Source organism: Rattus norvegicus, chromosome 18, assembly GCF_021556685.1.
Source record: "Rattus norvegicus strain SHRSP/BbbUtx chromosome 18, alternate assembly SHRSP_T2T, whole genome shotgun sequence".
Lineage (NCBI taxonomy): Eukaryota > Metazoa > Chordata > Mammalia > Rodentia > Muridae > Rattus > Rattus norvegicus.
Window position 1 is genome coordinate 50,536,476 of NC_141551.1, and position 19,067 is coordinate 50,555,542.

Genomic DNA, 19,067 nt, shown 5'->3' on the forward strand with positions numbered 1-19,067 from the left:
AAAGAAAGGAAGGAAGGAAGGAAGGAAGGAAGGAAGGAAGAAAGAAAGAAAGAAAGAAAGAAAGAAAGAAAGAAAGAAAGAAAGGAAGAAAGACATGCCTGATTGTCACTGCCCCCAAGAAGAGTTGAGAAAGTAAGATTTCTGGCAAGGCATGGCCTTAGTGGCTGATGGAACTTGCTAGGAATCTATTCTATACTAAGCTGCCTCATTGGGGATTCTTGTATGCAAAATCTCCAGAGGTGAGTTCTGGGAAGCTGCCACAGGAGACTCGCCTGGAGAATCTGTCATCCTAAGGGCTGGAGAAGGTGCTTTTGCTGTAGTCGATAAAGACTGGAGAAAACAGAATACTCAAAAGCAGCAAGAACTCCTGAACTAAGACCCAGAGCCATTCTCCTGCTGTGTACCCAGTGCCTTCTCCAAAGTTAGTCACCATTTTTTTTTTTTTATTTAAGAAGAGGGAAAATAAAGGGCTCAGATCCATTATCAATGAGCAAGCAAAAAAGCTGAGGTTGAAAAGTGAGTTCCTTAGCTGACTCAAGGATAGATTTAGAAACCATTACAACTCTTGTGTTGAGACTTTGAACGATTGAGTTATGCTTTGTGTTCATACACATGCATACTCTCGTGTGTGCAGTCATGTGTGTGTGGTGTGTTTGTACGGTGTGTGTGTGTGTGTGTTATCTGTGGTGTGTGTGTGTGTGGTGTGTGTTTGAATGTGTTTGGTGTTATCTGTGGTGTGTGTGTGCATGTGTATGTGTGTGTGGTGTGTTTGTATGGTGTGTGTGTATGTTATCTGTGGTGTGTGTGTGTGTATGTGTGTGTGTGTGGTGTGTTTGAATGTGTTTGGTGTTATCTGTGGTGTGTGTGTGTATGTGTATGTGTGTGTGGTGTGTTTGTATGGTGTGTGTGTGTGTTGTGTTTGTATGGTGTGTGTTATCTGTGGGGTGTGTGTGTGTGTGCATGTGTGTGTGTGTGTGTGTGTTGGGGTGCATTTTAATTTCTGTAAAATCTTTGTGAGAAACTACTTAGAATCACACATGTGATTTTAAATGTCTACATCAGCCCAAGATTGTAATATGCCTGCTATGCTGAGCTTCTTTGGGAGGTTGAGTCAAGATGGTCACCATCAAGGGAAGCCTGGGTTACATAGTGAGTCCCTGTGTTAAATCAGAACCACAAAACAGTTGTCATAAAACATTTCTCAGAATATATGACTCTATTCTGCCATACCCAGAGGGAAAACTCTTGGCATCGTAGAATTCAGTTATAAACAGTGGGTAACTGTTATTAGCTTCCAGAATACTTAGGTTCAAATTCTAAGCCAGCCCCATGCTGTGAAATCCTGGGCAGTTCATCTCCCACCTAGACCTTCACTTGGGTCTTCTACTTCACAAGTCCATTGTGCAAACTAAATCGCTAACATGGTAAAACATTTCGAACCCTTTCATGGAATGTGCTAAGAGCTGGGATGTTAGCTATTAATGGTCTTTGAATTGTCATTTGCACACTTTATTATAAACACATAATTACTACTTTTCAAAGGACATGCTTTCTTTCAGTGTAAGGAAAACAGAGCACACAAAGAAACAATTACAGAATAAAACCTTTTTTCCCCCTCAAGACCTTTCCTTTTGCTGCTTCCTGCCTCCCAGTCTGCATTGCTGTTTTCTGGGATGCTCTGCCCAGAAGGTACCCTCTCAGAGGCCTTTTTTGGCCCCTCTGTTTAAGGCTAATGGTGACTTTTGTTGTGTAACTATGGACTTATCTTTTCTTCTCTTGTCCTAAACACATTCTGAAGCTCTTATTTATCTTTGGATTTGTTCTCTGTCTCCTCCACCATAACATAAACTGTATTTCTCATCCGAGTTTCTGGTGTCTGAAAACATGGCACATTGAAGACAGCTGGTTGTGTTTGAATGGCTCAAGGGCAAAGTAGTGTAGCGCACTATGTTGAGGACAGCGGAGGGTGCACAAAAGTGTGGTGCTGTGAACACAGGAAATGGCATAAATAGAAGACCTTGGAATGGAGAGGGAAATATGCTCACACACTTTGGAATTATATCATTCATGAACACAATTATTTTTTAATCAGCGAAAAGTCCCCTGGGCCCCCCCACCCAGGACATTGGTACTTGTGTTACTAGAACACTAAGTGGATATCTAAAAAAATCAGCACCTATACCTGTGAACAGAGAGTTGGAACTCCCTTGGCAATCCTTGTGACTTGTTGAAAATGGCCTGAAACTGAGCAAGTAATGACCTCTCTACTTCTTTCCTACCCAAGTCACTCTGGTGCATCTGATCAGATCCAGGGTAATGGCAGACTTCAAAAGAGGTTAGGGTCAGCTCTGCAGGGCACAGAGAAAGAAGAGGGAAAGTGCCTGTGAGCACAAAGGCCATCGAATCTGAATACACATCCCTCTGAAGCCACAAAGCCTGCGAAATGTGACAGCGATTAGTTTTGGGTTAGGATTGCTCTGGTAGGCCTGCACTGTCAGGCAGGCATTTAAATGACCAGAACTTGTAGCAAAGAATATGCAAGTAAAAGTACACTGCACCCATGCACCTTCTCCCAAGAAGTTTAAGTGCAATGGTTCAAACCTCGAGTTATCACGATGATTTGGAGCAGGGAACCTGCAGCTTGTGTAAGTTGCTTTCGGTGAGCACCTTGTCTATGTTGTCTATGTTCGGTGAGCACCTTGTTCCATGTTCAATCCGTATCTAATCACACTGGGGGAAACTTAAACTTAATCCTGAATTTGATACCATACCTTCGTAATGCTTTTCAGACAGAAAGTATGATAATAGGCATATGCTAATACGGCAAATCATCCACCCCACCCTTAAGAATCAACCTTAAAGGAAGTAACACGAGTCATCAGCAATTAGTACCCCAATCTTGGCTCAACTAAGTTGAGGAGTCTAGCGTAGAATGGGACCCTCAACAGGATCAGTGGACAGGGAGGGAGGGAGGGAAGAAGAGAGAGAGAGAGAGAGAGAGAGAGAGAGAGAGAGATATTTTAACTTGTAATCACTGCTAAACAATATCTACCTGAACTATACCCTCTTGCCTTCAAGGCTACATTTAGAGTTTCCAGAAGTCATAACATCCCATTCTGTAAAGTCTATTTTTATAATAATAAGGTTTTATAATCATGGAAACATGGTAACAGGCTCTCTGAAAAAAAAATTAAATGTGAGATGTAGCATTTCCAATTATACCCACAATGCAATGTGCAGGAAGTCTCTAGGACTTACTTGTACAACTGAATGTTTACACTAATTGTAATTCCCCTGCTCTTTCAAGAATAAAAGTGCTGGGAGGACTTGTTCAAAACCAGTCCCAGCAATGTTTGCTGTTTGTCAAAGAAAAACAATAGAATCTCTGGTGAGGCTGCAAATTCTAGAGAATTGTTGGCCATCTCCTGTCAGTGTCTAATCGTGTAAGGAGTCAGTGGTTAGGGGTATTTGGCTGAGTTTAAAACTAACAAATTCTTTGGAGATCTTTGACCTTGGATGTATTAGTTACAGGGAAAAATACTTTTCCCTGTTTTCTAGAAAAAAAAGGAAATTATTCGAGTCCCAAAATGTTCATCTTGGCTTTCCCTCACAGGCAATGTAAAAAGTCAACAACTTTATAACAACCAGAACATGGGGCTATTCTTATTGTAGGAAGATAAAATTTATCAGTATGAAAACATACATATGTATAACCCTACCCCACTCCTATCTGTGCTGGAGAGTGAACCCAGGACCCGGTACATGCCAGCTACTCTGTCACTGACTAACTCCCACATATGAATACATTTTTTTCATACAAACTGATACTGTAGTGAGAGCACTGCTCCCCCTGACCCCGAAGCATGCATATATATGGGCAGTATACTTTGATCACCCACACTGATTTCGAGCAACTTACAAAGTATGAAGTCAGTACACAGTCATTAAGAGCAGTGAATTGGTTTCTTTTATTTCTTCCTTTTAGTACACACCAGAGTGTGTTTTAACCTTCCATTACTGTTCACTTAATTAGGAAAAATGACCCCGAATTCCTTTTACATACTGTACTATTCATCAGCAAATGTAAGAAGGTCCTTGGCATACAAGGGTTGGGTTTGGCTTTTCACAAATCTTGCCTGAACAGAGCCATATGAATTCCAATTATTTTTATCCACTGAGAAGTTTAAATTAGGGCCTTTATGCATAGGGCAACACAAGGCTTTCAGACCCTCTGAAGAAACTGAATGTGTTATTTAAATAACCGACCTTAGAGATGCAGCCAGGGTATTGCTACCATCATTTTCATCAGCTGCTGCTGTTTCCAGTCTTTAAAACAACACCAGCTTCTAATGAGGGAGAGAAGAACCTCCCTAGACTCCAATCAATGTCCAGTTTCGAACTTTCTCTGAGTTTCTTGTGTGGTCACCTGTTACTGCTGTCCGAAGACCCACAGGGCAGGTTTCGAAGCCCTGAATGGATGCCTGCTACAGTTTGACACTCCAAGGTGCTGTAAAAACAGAGCTCCATTTCTTAGGAGAAAACAATCTGCTACAGCACAGCCCCTTGAAACCATCCAATTTGATCTCTGATTCCTGTTGAGATCCGTATTACATCATGCTCTATTTTTGGCTTCTTACATTAATCAAGAACCTATGCCATTTATTAAACAGCTTCCTGGAGCAGAGGCATTTACCATGCAGAGAGGGCAGCAAGCAGCTGACAAACTCCAGGAGGGTAGACTCCATCTGAGTAATTTCAAGAGGGATTTCAAGTGACTGTTGGCTTCTTTATCTCTTGGTGACCTGACCGTGGAATGGAGTTGTCTTCTTGGGGAAATAAAATCGGGAGCCTTGGTTCGGCTACAGAGTGGGTACTGTGTCCCAGGCCAGTAGTCTTTCCGGAGCTGTTGATGAGTTTGACCTTTGCAAGAACTGCACAGAGCCCTGATTTTTACAGTTAACCTTTGCAAGTCGGAACCCCTCTGTGAAACTTCCCCACAGCCCAGGGAAGCTCAAATCCAGACACATACACATTTCATGAAAGAACAATTTCAAGCAGGCACATGCACACGCATTCTCAGAGGATGAAGACATCGAAGCCGCTTCCAATTATTTGCCAACTGTGTTTTTCCAAGCATTTATAGCCATCTTCCTCTGGAGCGAGAAAAGGGAGAGTCCTCAGCACTCGATACCCCTGGATTTAAATGCACGAGTTACTCTCTAGTACCCCTTTTATAGAAATGGGTGGCAGGAAAGGAAATTATATGTATTCAGCATTTGCGAAGAGTCACTGAAGCCATTTTCCTACTGTTAAGTAACAGTCAAGTGTATGTGTTGGGGAAAAGGGTAGCTATGACATTAATAGCTTCAATTTTTGCCAGAAATAAAAAAGGAAAGTCATTTTGATGTGATGCTGTCTCAGATGTGTCCTTTCCCCCAAACCTACTGAATCTTCACTACAAATGTAGGAAACTTAGAAGATTATGAAATAACTCTGGTAGTATTCATTTTAATGTTGTTGTCACAAATTCACTGTACACAGTGATAGTTTTCTTTCTTTTAAAATATTTATGAACTTATTTAGGCATACGTATGTGTACCACATCTGTACGGAAGCTTGTGGGAGGTCAAAAGAGGGCATCAGATCCCCTGGAAATGAAATTATAAGAAGCTGAGCGCTGCCAGGTTGGTGTCAAGAACCAACCTGCACAATAGCAGCAAATGTACTTAACCCCTCAGCCATCTCCTCGGGGCCTGTTGGAGTTTCTCCGCACCCACCCCTCATCTCACAGGCTTACTAACCAAGCGAGCAGCAGCGTATGTTGTCACTAGGGTAAGTTCACTTGTTACTATGGATAGAAAACCAAATTCCAAAGAGCTTAAAGAGGATGTCAGTGGTGGTATGGTCATCAGTAGTTGAAGCATGTTAACCCTTTCCTTTCTGTGATGGCAGTGAGGGCTCTGACAACAGAGTTAAGGAAAACTAACTTCCAAAGGCACTTGATCTGTCTTTACAGCCCCTAGTCCTGCAGCTGCCTGCTTTCTGTATTCATTTAGAATCCCTGTCAATGTGTAGGACAACCCTGATGAACAACCCCCACCTTAGAAATGACCCAGCCGTTCAGAAACATTTTTGCCTGCCAACTGATCTCCTATGGGGAGATGGGGAGGAAGAGCAGGAGGTGGAGGAGGAGGAGGAGGAGGAGGAGGAGGAGGAGGAGGAGGAGGAGGAAGAGAGGGTACTTCTAGATCCTCCTTTTAGAGGTGAGAATTGGGAAAGGAGGATACACCACAAAATATTGAACAAAGAACTAATAACTGCCAAGGTCATTCATGGACCCATCTGCTCACCTCCCCATGGATGAGACAGAGAAACTACATAGGAGCAGTTAGTGAGATGCACCAGCCTGGGGTGAGCATGCGCACTGGGGACATTGCAGCAAGTGCTGAGAATACAAATTCCAGGTCTGGCTACAAATAACTCTGAGCAGAGACCGGGTGTGAAGAACTGTATGAGAAATGTACAAGGCAAATGGGAATTCAGGAATTGGAGGGGTTATTTCTGGCTGAGGCGGCAGGGACGGCTTTGTGTCCCGGTGATGGGGCCCGTGATGGATGAGCAGAACTCAGCCAAAGTTCCAGTTCTCAGAAGTGAGGCTAATATATCACTGCCCCTTTGATTCCAGCTTTAGGATCGAAAGGTTTTGGAGAGGCATTTAAGATTCCAGTCACGTTTGTAAAGTGAGGTCAAATGTACAAAGCTTTGCTACTGTGTACAGCTGCCTCACAACTAGTGTATCCTGAGCCATTCTATTACATCATGGCTCCTTTAAAAAAATGAATATTCTACAAAAGAGATGTACAATATCACTCTCCATTTGAGGAAATACATTCAGAAAAGACAGTCTCTTGCTCTCATGAGTAAAGGAGAAACTAATTCAGCATCTTCCAACAGAGTGCTAAAAGAATGCTCAGCAAGACTGTGTTTAGAGAGCTCCATTGATTATCGGGGCAGGCAAATGTGGAGAATCTTCTACATTAGGAAGAAGCTATTTTCGGAATGTGAACCAATCAATCAGTATATTTAGCCCCTCCCGCCCTGCCACCACCACACACACTCAGAGTTTTCATACATAAAAAAATACTTTGGGGTGAGGGCTACCGGGACCCTTCTTTTGTTTCAGCCAACTATGGTTGGCTTTGTGTTCAAGTAAGGGGACAGCTGCCCAAACGACAGAATGTAGCCTGGTTTGACATGGCAGAAAGGGGGGAAAGATGCGTGTAGATGGTGAAGACTGGTCTTATGGAATGGGAATTGATCCGCCTCAGAGAAAGCCAGAGGATCATCCCTTCTGTTTCCTGGCCAACCGTGGACTAGCTCTTCAGAGCGCCTTGGGTCCTTAGAATAGTAATTGTTCAGATTTTTGGTTACCACAGGAGATTATTCCTTAAAGCCTGATGCATTGTTTTCGCCTTAAATGACGACTTCTAAGAAGTTGGTATGAGCAACTTTTTTTTTTCCTTCAAAGCAAAGCTAATGCTTGGACCTCAGCGGGAAAGTGACTTTAATTAATTCGAGAAGACCTTTCCATTGAGAAGCAAAGCACCGCCCTAGGCGCCTTAGTCCCTTTCCCCTCTGCTCTTCAGGAGGTGTAAAAGTTGCCTACATTCTCGACAGTGAGTGTGGTTTTTAAGCAAAGAAGAACAAAACAAACAAGGGAGCAGAGAGAGAGAGAGAGAGAGAGAGAGAGAGAGAGAGAGAGAGAGAGAGAGAGAGAGAGAGTCGTGTTTGCAGTCTATTAACCTTTGTAGTATAACAATATCTAAGCCAGAATAGGGAATCTTCCATCACAATAAAATGTGACTAAAGACCTCATCAATACTCATTTAGCAAATGCTTCGCAGTACACCATCATTTTCAAATACTTAGGACTTTCATTATTTCTTATTTCAGTGACCATGTTACCAAAAAAAAATTAAGAGCAATGGGATTAGGTTTGCCATTTGTCATTTGTTGGGACTAGAAGTCTGCTCGGACACGTGTGCACTCATACCCAGCGCTTAATGCTTCCAGTAATTATACAGATCATGCAGGGTCTGTTGATTGGTGGGAGAAAAAAAATCTTTATTAACTGCTCAGAAATAGTTAATTCTTCATTAGTCAGAGCCCTACATTAGAGGCTGCTGCCGTGAACCACGGATTAGAGTTTATGATAGTAATAACCTTTCTGAAAAAACATTCGTTACTATACTTAATGACCAGATTTTAGTGCATTAACCTTCCCGGGGAGGTCAACTAACAAAATGGATGTTAACTGCTTGTAACAACCAATTCCTCTGAAATTAATATTTAGATGCCTTTGGTGTCAAAAAACCTTCCTTCCATATCAGGGCATTAAAAAACACTTCTGAATTATTAATAGCAAGCAGAATGCAATGCCTGAAAGATTTCCATTCCAGGGCTCTTTTACCTCAGCCTCTTCCTATTGAGAGAGCTTTGCTGCAGGAAGAAGGGAGGCATTCAGGGAAATGAGGTCTCAAAAATGCATGTGGGTCAACAGTGCGGGGCAGTTTGGAAAAGGTCACACTTTAAGTTCAACAGAAATAAACATAATACGAGTGTGAAAGGCAGCAGAGAGCACTCTGGGAGCCTGGCAGAGACAAACTCCCCGCTAGGCCCCAGGCTTCACAGCGACAGCCCTATCACCACCTGTCAGGAGCTCCTTAACGACATTTTTGCATCTCCCCTTCTGCAACTGACCTCCTGACTGGGCTCCCGCCCCTCCCCCTCCTTCAATTGGAAACAAACCACATTTGTGTCAAAACAACTTCTGAACTATTTCCTTCCCAAGCAACCCCAGAATATAAAACATGTTCTGAATAGCTGCCCCAGTCCCTGGAGGAATTTTATGATTTCGTTACTGCCGCACAGCATGTTCGGCTGCTTGGCCGAGGTAGCCTTGAGTCCCTGCCAAACAATGAAGCAACACTATTATTAGCCTTCCCATTCAACAGCGACAAAACAGCCCATGTTTCTATTTTCAGATGGCTTTCTTCTGGTGCAATAGATATGCAGAAACCCGAACCTCAGGCCAGGACTCGACCGGCAGGACTAGGCAGTTATCTATTGCCAAAACACGGTGGCCCGAAGGGGAAAATGTTTTAATGGAAGTATTTTTAGGCAGAGGTCAAATGCAGATAAGCTGTCACAGCTCTGCCTGCCAAAAACCTTGGCTGGTTTATCCTAATTCTGTTGAGGTTGGGTTAAGCACCCCTGACGTGTCTACCACGAGAAATCTGCAACGTTTGATGATTTTATTAGACCTCAATGCCGTTATATGTGGGACTCGATCATTGAACCAGCCCCAACTTGGTTGGAGAGCAGTACCTGTAAAAAAATCATGCAATGGGGGTCTAGAGAGAGGCTCAGGAGTTCAGAGCACTGGATGCTCTTCCCGAAGAGTTCCGATCCCAGCTCCCATGTCCAGGACCCCGTAACTTCAGCTTCGAGGAATCTTACTCGTCCTGGGCCTCTGCACCTGCGTGCTCATGTACCCTGCCTCCTTGCACTTAATAGAATCTTACAAAAAATGCATTCATAAAAAGGCTTTAGCCTTCTGATATTCTCAGAGACAAGCCACCAGTTATGAATCCAGAAAGGCCGGAAGATAAATAAATATTCTACGTTGGTGTTTTTCTAGTGGCTACTTACGAAATACTAAAAATCCCGTGTAGACAGAGATCATTACAATATTGGGTCTGCTTTCATTAGTAAATAAGATTTTCCAGTTGATCATTTATCGGAGGCAAATTCTGTGTAAAAGTGATTTTACTTTAGCTAGGTTTTTTTATTGCTATGGGAACAGTTATGGCTGCACCACCATACGTCCATTATTATTCTTAGAGTAGCTGGGTTTTCTCTTGTGTGCAGTGTTGGAAGAAATGAAGATTTACAAATGAGAAACAGAGACTCCTTTCACAGTGTGGGAGATTTCACATATTTAACTTCAGAATCTCATTTAATGATCCATCTCTCTTTTTTAAGGATAATGTTTCTAAGACAAAGTGTTACTGTTTTAAACTCCGCTTTGGAGAACTTTCCATACTTCTTCCTGAATCAGTCTACAGAACACATAGATTTCCAGTATTCTTGTGAACCATTTTGAAATCTGCTATATGGATATTTTTAAGCAATATTCTTCTCTCTGGACTTTTTTTTTTTTCAATTACACTGCAACAAACATGCCTTATATAACGCTAGCCAAACTGTGTAGGAAAAATTGTGAGACAAGATTTATAAAGAAGATTAATTGTTTTTCCAAAAGGTGTCTGCAATTTGCAACTCCCCTTGAAGGTGTATTTGAATGTTCAGTTCTCATTTTCTTAATGACAGACACAGATGTTTTGTTTTAACCACTGAATATCTACAAATAAATGTTGTATTAGTTGCCTATTTTTGATTAATAATGAACTATTATTTCCCTTGTTTATTGAGCACTTAGCATCACTCATGAATAAGTGGATTTAGTCACTTATTTTAGAATAAAGTGTTTAATTTCTGCATATATATATGTATATATATTTAAATAGCCAGGTCTGGTAGTGTATTCCTGTAATCTCAGCTCCCATGGGGCTGGCTGACACGGGAAGAAGATTTTGACCTCAAAGCTGACCTGGCTCACAGCATAAAACCTTATCTCAAAAAACTGAAAATCACAAAAGAGGACCAACAGGAACAATTCATAAATTGAAAGGGGCGGGGGGGGGGAGGCAACACTGCTTTTGTTTTTCAGATATCTTTCCCTAGGGAAACAAAAAAAAAATGACTTTGACCAAGAGTGCTGAGAGAAAGATCTCTCCCCAAATATAAAACTGAAATATGATTTGTTGATATTCCCTCTCCCTCCATCCCTATTCTTTACAGAAATATCAGTGATAGGCTGCTTGGAGCAGCGTTAAGAAATAAAATACAGTTATTGCCTTGTCTGCTTTATCTCCAAAGTGATAGGAGTTCTGGAAGCTATTTAACTGTCCTGTGAATCATTAACTTTATAATGTTTTGAGAAGAATATGTTATTTCCTCCGCTTCTTGTGAATATGGATCCTCTGTTGGCCGAGAGGGACACAGGTGTTGTACCTGCATGACGGGTAGAGTTTAAATCAGGATTTGAGTGCTGTGGACTTAATGAACTTTCACGCACCATCCCCTGAAAAGCCTTTTATGGTCTCTGTTGGCTCCATATGGTATTCTGAGGAGCTTACACTTCTCTTTAAGTGCTTCTATATCAGACAACAAGAGCAAAGCTGAAACAAAGTGAGTCATCTGGTTCTGTCTTTGCTTTCCCGGCATGAGATAATGTAGAGGTGTTAATTGCAAGACTTCACCGAGTCTTGGCTAATAACAGTGTGCAAACAAATGCATGTCAGGCTCAGCCGCAGAAAAGCTTCTACTAATAAGGTAAAACTAGCAATTAGCGCTGACAATGAAGTAATACTTTCCGTTGAATATTCATTAATGGAGTCTTGTTTGGGATAAGGGAGGCTTCGGATTGTCCAGATGGAAACCCAGAATAGGAAGCCTGGTCATTCCCTTTCAGTGAATTCAACCCTACTTGGTGAGCAGGCACATTGAATTCATCCCCTTTTGTACTGATGCAATGACCCTCTGCTTCAAAGGCAGAGCCGTGACGGACACTAAGACTCCTCAATTGGTGACCACAGCATAATTGGGTACAAATTGAATTCCCAGAAAAAGAAAAAAAACTAGAGCGGTTATAGCACATCATTGATAATGTGCTCCAAACACATTTTCTTTTTTTAAAAAAATAAATTGTTCGCTGCGGTTCTAAGATTGTAGAAAGAATGAAGGAGACGCACTCACTAGCCAAAATCCTAACACCTCTGGTTCTGTCTTACTCTTCTCTCTTTTCTAGAAGGCAGCTTGACAAGTGTGAGAAAGCAGGATGCACCTTTGTCCCTGGTTCCTGTCATAAAGCACCTAAAATCTCCATGCTCGAAATCCATTGATGTGTACCAGAGGCATCTTTGATAACTCCTGAGTAGATGCTAATGAGATGACTGAGAGTAGATCCTAAGACAGTGTCACGATGGGGCCAGTCAACAGAGCGAGCCAGTGATTAGAGGACTCCACACAGGAGCTTCCAGCCCCACTCTTTGTTTCCTGGGAAGGGGAGAGCAACCTCTTCTTGAATGGCAAGATTTGAGCAGTCTGAACACATGGAGATGTGGAAAAGACAATTCTCCCAAAGAGGGCATGAAAGCTGCACCTGCCCCATATCACATGTGGGAACCTCATTCTTCTATCTTTTCATGTAGCTTGATCTGTGTCCAACGTAATAGACATTATTACAACATGTTTTCCTCAGCAATGTGCTGTCCTATCAGAAGTATGACGGGGAGCTCCTCAGCTGCTCAACACACACACACACACACACATACACACACACACACACACATACATACACACACACACACACACTCACACACACACACACACACACACACACACACACACACACACACACACACACACACACACAGAGGGAGAGAGAGAGAGCAGCCTGATTTCCCATTGGCATTGCAAGAAGGGGAACTGTCTTACAGGACTGAGTCCCTGACCTGTAGAACCTGACATGCTCTCTCCTGGTGGACAGAATAGGTAGTGACCAGAATCAATGGGTTATAGGATACATATTTGGTGTCCCCAGAAGAATTCCTTGTTATAGGGGACACTTCTCATATATCTGATTACACAAGTGTTCATAGTTTGATTTTTCCTTTCACATTTTTCTTGGAGCACATCTCTCAGAGGGTAGACAAGCTTGCCGCAGTGGCAGCACCAGGCCTTGGTGGTTCTGTTAAACAGAGCATTATTACCTTTGAAACGTGATAGCAAATTGCAATACGTGGATGATGTCTGCCTTTTTAGAATGTATTGGAACATACGCTCATATGAAGGACTTTACAGCCAAAAGCACACTATTTAGGCTGTCTTTAATGGGTTTATATGTGTGCAAAAGGACTTTCTTTCTTTCTTTCTTTCTTTCTTTCTTTCTTTCTTTCTTTCTTTCTCCCTCCCTCCCTTCCTTCCTTTCTTTCTAAGATGGAAGGATAAAAGTTATTTCAAAGGCTAAACTCTCAGAGTTAAAATTTTAGAATGATCATGACTGCCATAAATAAAACCATCTGCTGCTTTCTATTCGTTCTATCTCTTTGTGTGTGTGTGTGTGTGTGTGTGTGTACACGCACAAATGCATGTGCCCATTATATGTGCATATTTACCCTCTGAGGCCAGAGGAGGACATGGGTGTCATGTTGTATCATTCTCTGTTTCATTCCCTGAGACAGGACCTCTCACTGAACTGGAGCTAGGCTAGCAGCCGGTAAGCCCAATAAGGCTCCTATCTTTGTTCCTCCCAAGTGCTGGTGTTACAGGTGAATGGGCTCACACACAGCTTTCTACATAGGTGCTGATGATTCGAACTTGGAATCTTATTTGTACAGGAAGCCCTTTTACCCACGGGTACATCTCCTAGACTGTCTCCACCACCCTGTCTTTGGCTTTAACCGTTTTGACTTCCAAAATCGTGGTTCGGTGGAAGTGGTTTGGGGTTCAGATTAAGAAACAAACCACAGAGTCAGATATCTTTGCCGTTAATATGGTCACATGACACACTTCTGCTCAATGGCACATAAGAGGAAGTTACTTAACGCTGCTAAAAATAGGAGAGGTGCGGTTAGTGGCTCATTTTGTTCTGTCTTATCTGTCCTTATAGTCACTGGTGCCATCTAGCCATTTTATAGTGGACCAAGAAAAGCGAAGAGAATAATAGAGCCCTCGTGTGCACTTCCAACGTTGCATCTACCACATGTGTTATTCACACCATGGATTTTCTATCTTTGTTTTGCACAGTCAAATGTAATTCCTTTTGTTTTCTTCTGGTTTTTCTCCTTCCTTCCTTCCTTCCTTCCTTCCTTCCTTCCTTCCTTCCTTCCTTCCTTCCTTTCCTCCTTCCTCCCCTTTTTCCCTTCCTTCTTTGTTTTGAGACATGGTCTCACTATTAGCCCTGGCTGTCCTGGAGCTCACTATGTAGACCATCTCAAAGTCACAGAGACCCTGCCTGTGAGCTTGCATGCCAGGTGCCGGGATTAAAGGCATCCGCCACTGTGCCCAGCGTCTAGTATACTTCTTAACTGGAATAGAATGTGGTATCAACATTAATATGGGTTTGTAGAGGACAAGGGCTTCCAGTAAGGATATTAAAAGTGAATCTGTTTAACAGAATTGGTGGGAGGATGAAGGCAGACAGTCTTGTGTGCACTAAACTGAGAAAATCATTGTTGCAGCCCAGGAAGGCAGTCTACTGACATTCAGATGTGGAGTGCCTACATTGCTGTTTCTAAGAAGAATGCTGTAAAAAAAAAGAGGCTGAACCTATTTACAAGATACACAACTGACAAACAGTTGTGGAAGAGAACACTGTACTGCTATAAAAGAGACTTAGACCTATATTGAGGTTACATAAGTTCTATACTGAAATTAGATAAGAATTCCCAAATCTGTAGAGTTTTATGAACCCTTTATAAGTTGGACTTGTTTGGATCTGAAACAATACTCAGTATGAAGTTAGTGGGCAGATAGTTTGTTCTCTCTCTCTCCTCTCTCTCTCTCTCTCTCTCTCTCTCTCTCTCTCTCTCTCTCTCTCTCTCTCTCTGTCTCTGTCTCTCTGAGACAGGGTTTCTTTGTGTAGCCCTGACTGTGGTAGAACTTGCTATGATAGAACTTGCTCTGTGTATCAGGCTGGCCTCAAACACAGATATCCATCTGCCTCTGTCTCCTGAGTGCAGGGATTAAAAGCCTGTGCCATCTCTACCTGGGGAGATTGTTTTCTCTTAAATAACATGCTAGACTCAGAGGTAGGCTGGACTAGGCCAGCCGAGGGATTCAGGTTGGCTTTGGAACTTATTGCTTCTTAGTCTCCAAAGGGTTCTCCATGTTACTGTGATTCAAGATGACTTTTAGTTCTTGGACATTCATTATGCCTGTCAAAGTGGGGAGAGGAAGGGAGGGAAACACTCTTATCAGCTTCATACTCTAGAAGCTGAATATATGATTTCTACATATCTCATTTGGCTCACCATATTGTTAATGATGTCACAGCTTCTAGCACTGCTGGAGGTGGGAAAGGACGGATACTATGTCTTACGGTGTTTAAAACTGACTACTCCCCTGGCAGAGATGCTAGCAATCATTGTAAGTTGGGATAACTGGGACTCTGGAAATGATGTTATTAAGTACGTCACTTCCACATGTCAGTTCTGGACCTCCACCTGACCCTCTGTCTTTCCTTATTGTGTCCTTCCTGAAACATGTCCTCTGAGGTCCTTTATCTCTTTCGGGGAACTGCTTCTCAAAGGAGCCTATCCCCATCAAACAGTGAAGAGTTACCTGTATGAAAACAAGACTAGAGTTGATCCAAACCTGGAGCTCAGATGAGTTTTATTTCAAATTTCTGACTTCCTCTAAAGCCCCACCCCCTCTATGAAGATGATAGCCTCCATTCTTGTGATGCCCCTCTACATATGTCTGAGAGTAACTTTAATAAGATGACAATATGTTACTTTCATGTTTACATAATTGAAACAAAGGAAGTAATGGTGTTGAGAACCTGAAATCTTGGTTGCCTATGAAAGCAGTGTTGGGAACGGCAGAACCTTTTAGAGGTAGAACCTAGCAGAAGGTGAAAGGCTATGTGAGAACAGGTGATAGAAACTGGCAAGCCATTTTAGGATAGGAGACAGTGAAAGTAAACACGTTTTCCTTGATCAAAAGCAGGGTTTAACCTCAGTTGTGTCAGCCCATCTGTCCTTAACCAGAGGTATCAGAGGGGTTTAAGCCAAAATGCTTTTGGTTCTGTCCTAGCTAGTGGCCAGGGAAGCTGGTGTGTGTGTGTGTGTGTGTGTGTGTGTGTGTGTGTGTGTGTATGTTTTATTATTATGTCTTTTCTCCTTGCCTGGAATCTATATGTGTTGAGAACTAAGCTGAAACTTGATTGACAAGTTCACCCCTTTCTGTCCCTCTACCAGAAAGCCTTATTAACTCCCAGATGGAGACCCTCAATGGCGTGCCATTTCCTGCTCCCGATACCCAGGAGCTCCGCCTTCTGTCTCTTAAGCTCCCACCCTCAGAACCTATGATAACATTCCTCTCAACTCATTCCTCCATTTTCTGAGTTTCAGTCTTTGAATCCATGAGAAAAAATCCCAGAGACCACAGACTTAGGTGAAGTTTTGGGTAACTATGAGTGTCTGACACCCTAACTCCTGAGTTAAAGCTCACCTGAATATAGAAAGAAAACTTCTGTGGGACTCAAGGACACCTCCCTTTTCCTGTATCAAGATTATTAGTGATACTGACCTTGCCTTTGGAGTAGATTTCTCCAGTTCTTCTGAGACCTCAGCTAGTTTTTGTGGCGTTGGGCTGTTGTCAAACAGTAAGACTAGCCCCTTCAGGTTTCTAGTGCCCTATCTTGATATTCAATCTCTTTAATCTCCTTCACGTGTTCTGCCATTGTTTTGGTTAAGCCATGTGTCTGTGAGTCACTAGCTCCACACATGATTTAACCTTATACTCTTGGATTGCAACACTGTGTGATAAACAAACCTTTTAAATAATGACGATGACGACGATGACCACAATGATGGTGATGATAAAATATTTAACTTTAGGCCTTCTGTTTTAGAAAAGTCAACTGAACCAAAGAAAATAAATTTCAGTAGAACCAATGTACTGTCTGATCTAAGGGGCATCTCTCTGAGAGTTTATTACTTATTTTTTGTTTTAACTTTTATTTAGTTATTAATTTATTTAATATATAGTACAGATTACATATTGTATACTACAGATGGTTGTGAGCTGTCATGTGGGTGCCTGGGAATTAAACTTGGATCCTCTGGAAGAGCAGCCAGTGCTCCTAACCACTGAGCATCTAGCTAGTTCCTTTATTATATCTCAAAAGACGTGCTTTGCTAACTCAGTAATCAAGGAGTGAGCATGACACTTGTCAAATGATTATAATTCACTGTTGGTTATTAAATGGGAATAGTTTTGTGTCTTTGTAGATTTTAATTTCATTTCCTAGTTGGAGAAGCAATCTGAATAGTGGGAACTCTTCCTAAATATACACTTTGAGCAAAAAGATAGGCAACAATTAATTTTTCTTTAATAACCACACTGTACAAAAGATGCTCACTCAATCATTATGTGAACATGATGTTTATCAATAATATTAATATATCATATTACTATGCTATCAGAAAGTATTAATTACCTTTCTGTTACTTTGACAAAATACCTGATAGGCAACTTTCAGGTAGGAAGGGGTTATTTTGACGCCCACATTGAAGATACTGTTATAATGGGGAAGGCATCCTGAAGGGCACATCAAGATACTGGTTACACTGTATTTGCAGTTAGAAGTCAATCAGAATTGCTGGTGTGTGTGCAGCTTAATTCTTACATTTACTTAGTCCAGGACCCTAGCCCATAGAATGGTACTGCTCACAATTAGGGTCTTTACATCTCAATCTCTCCAATCTGAAGACTCTTCTATAGATATGCCAAGAATTTTTTTCCATAGGAATTCTATATACTGTCAGGTGAGCAAAGTGTCCTAACTAGAACAATGGTTAAGTGCAGTATAAAATTTAATTTCTTTTTTTAAAAAAAGCATCATTAAAAAGAAGAAGTTGCAAAATATCCAAGACATAATATTAAGTTTAAAATGATTATATATATATATAAAGTCCATATATATATATATATAAAGTCCATTTGTGTAATGGTAAGAAAATGGTGACATATCCCTAAAATTTCATAGACTTGGAAGTTTCTGGAAGGTTCCTGGTGTAAAGAAACAAAGACTGGACTTCTACTTTATAACCTTTGTTCCCTTTGGCCTGCTACTTTGTAACCTGTTTTGGTTGGAGACTTGCTTCTCCAACCACAGTCTTACCTAAAATTTGTACTAGTTTAAATAGAAAAAGAAAGATTAAAAGCTACACAACCAACCAACCAAACCAACAAACAAAAACCGCAGAGAGTTGAAGAGATAGCTTGCGGGTCGGAGAGATGGCTCAGTGGTTAAGAGCCCTGGCTGGTCTGGCAGGGGACCCAGATTCAGTTGCAGGCACCCCCATGGTGACTTACCCAGGGCCATCTGATGTCCTCTTCTGACCTCTACATCACGCACATATGTAATGCACATGTGATATGCAGCCAAAATGCTCACACCTAAAATAATAACATAAATGAAGATACAGTGAGATCCACAAAGAGCAGTTTAGTTTCAATGTACACTGTCCTTAAGGACTGGCTCGCAGGGAGCATGCAGTGTGAGGAATTACTGAAGGGCTCTCTAAATCCAGTCCTGCTTCTTAATTCCTTTATTGATCAGGAGCCCATTTTAGAAAAGTATTGCCTATTTGATTATTTACTTAAATAACATGTAACCTGATATTTATTTTTAAAATCTATTCTCTTTGCCCATTGCAAAAGAATATATGATCTCTTGGGAATCTAATTCCGCAGAAATTATTTTCTTTCTTAGAAACTTAACTCGCAGGAAGGATTTCAAAGTTTAATATGAAAGTTCATGCTTCTCAGCAAGAGGCTGAGGGAAAATGAGAAGTTCTCTCTCTCTCTCTCTCTCTCTCTCTCTCTCTCTCTCTCCAAGTCCAATACCGTTTCAGATAATGACGTGTCCTCTGCCAGATCTGTCAAAGAAGTCAGCGGCGGCCCCACACCTCCCCTGCAAGGCAAACAACGGACTAAGGAACTGGATGCTTTTTCTGGCAACCTAGAAAAAAAATTAAATTTCCATTTCATGAAAGGAAAAGTGTTAAATCAAACAGATTTGGGTGTGAAATAAGTATATGGTAAATAAAACTTCTGCAGATGTTAAGAGAGTCCATTCAGAGAGCGTGACAGTGGCCTGGAGAGACGATGGCATGCAAATGGTTGGCTCTGTGGGACGCTGTAGGAGGGAG

The 19,067-nt window shown here is 41.7% G+C and overlaps 1 long non-coding RNA gene across 2 annotated transcripts in view; it reads right to left on the minus strand.

The window, feature by feature from the left end:
* LOC134483025 (uncharacterized) overlaps nt 1-19,032 on the minus strand; it is a 76,178-nt gene extending 57,146 nt beyond the window's left edge. Inside the window, exons 1-2 of one of the 2 annotated variants that reach the window (XR_015642555.1) lie at nt 18,763-19,032; nt 18,229-18,312 (exon numbers count right to left, since the gene is read on the minus strand). This is a non-coding gene — a long non-coding RNA (uncharacterized LOC134483025). The remainder of the gene's footprint in view (nt 1-18,228; nt 18,313-18,762) is intronic. The other variant, XR_015642554.1, reaches the window with a different exon arrangement.
* Nucleotides 19,033-19,067: the final 35 nt, after the last annotated feature.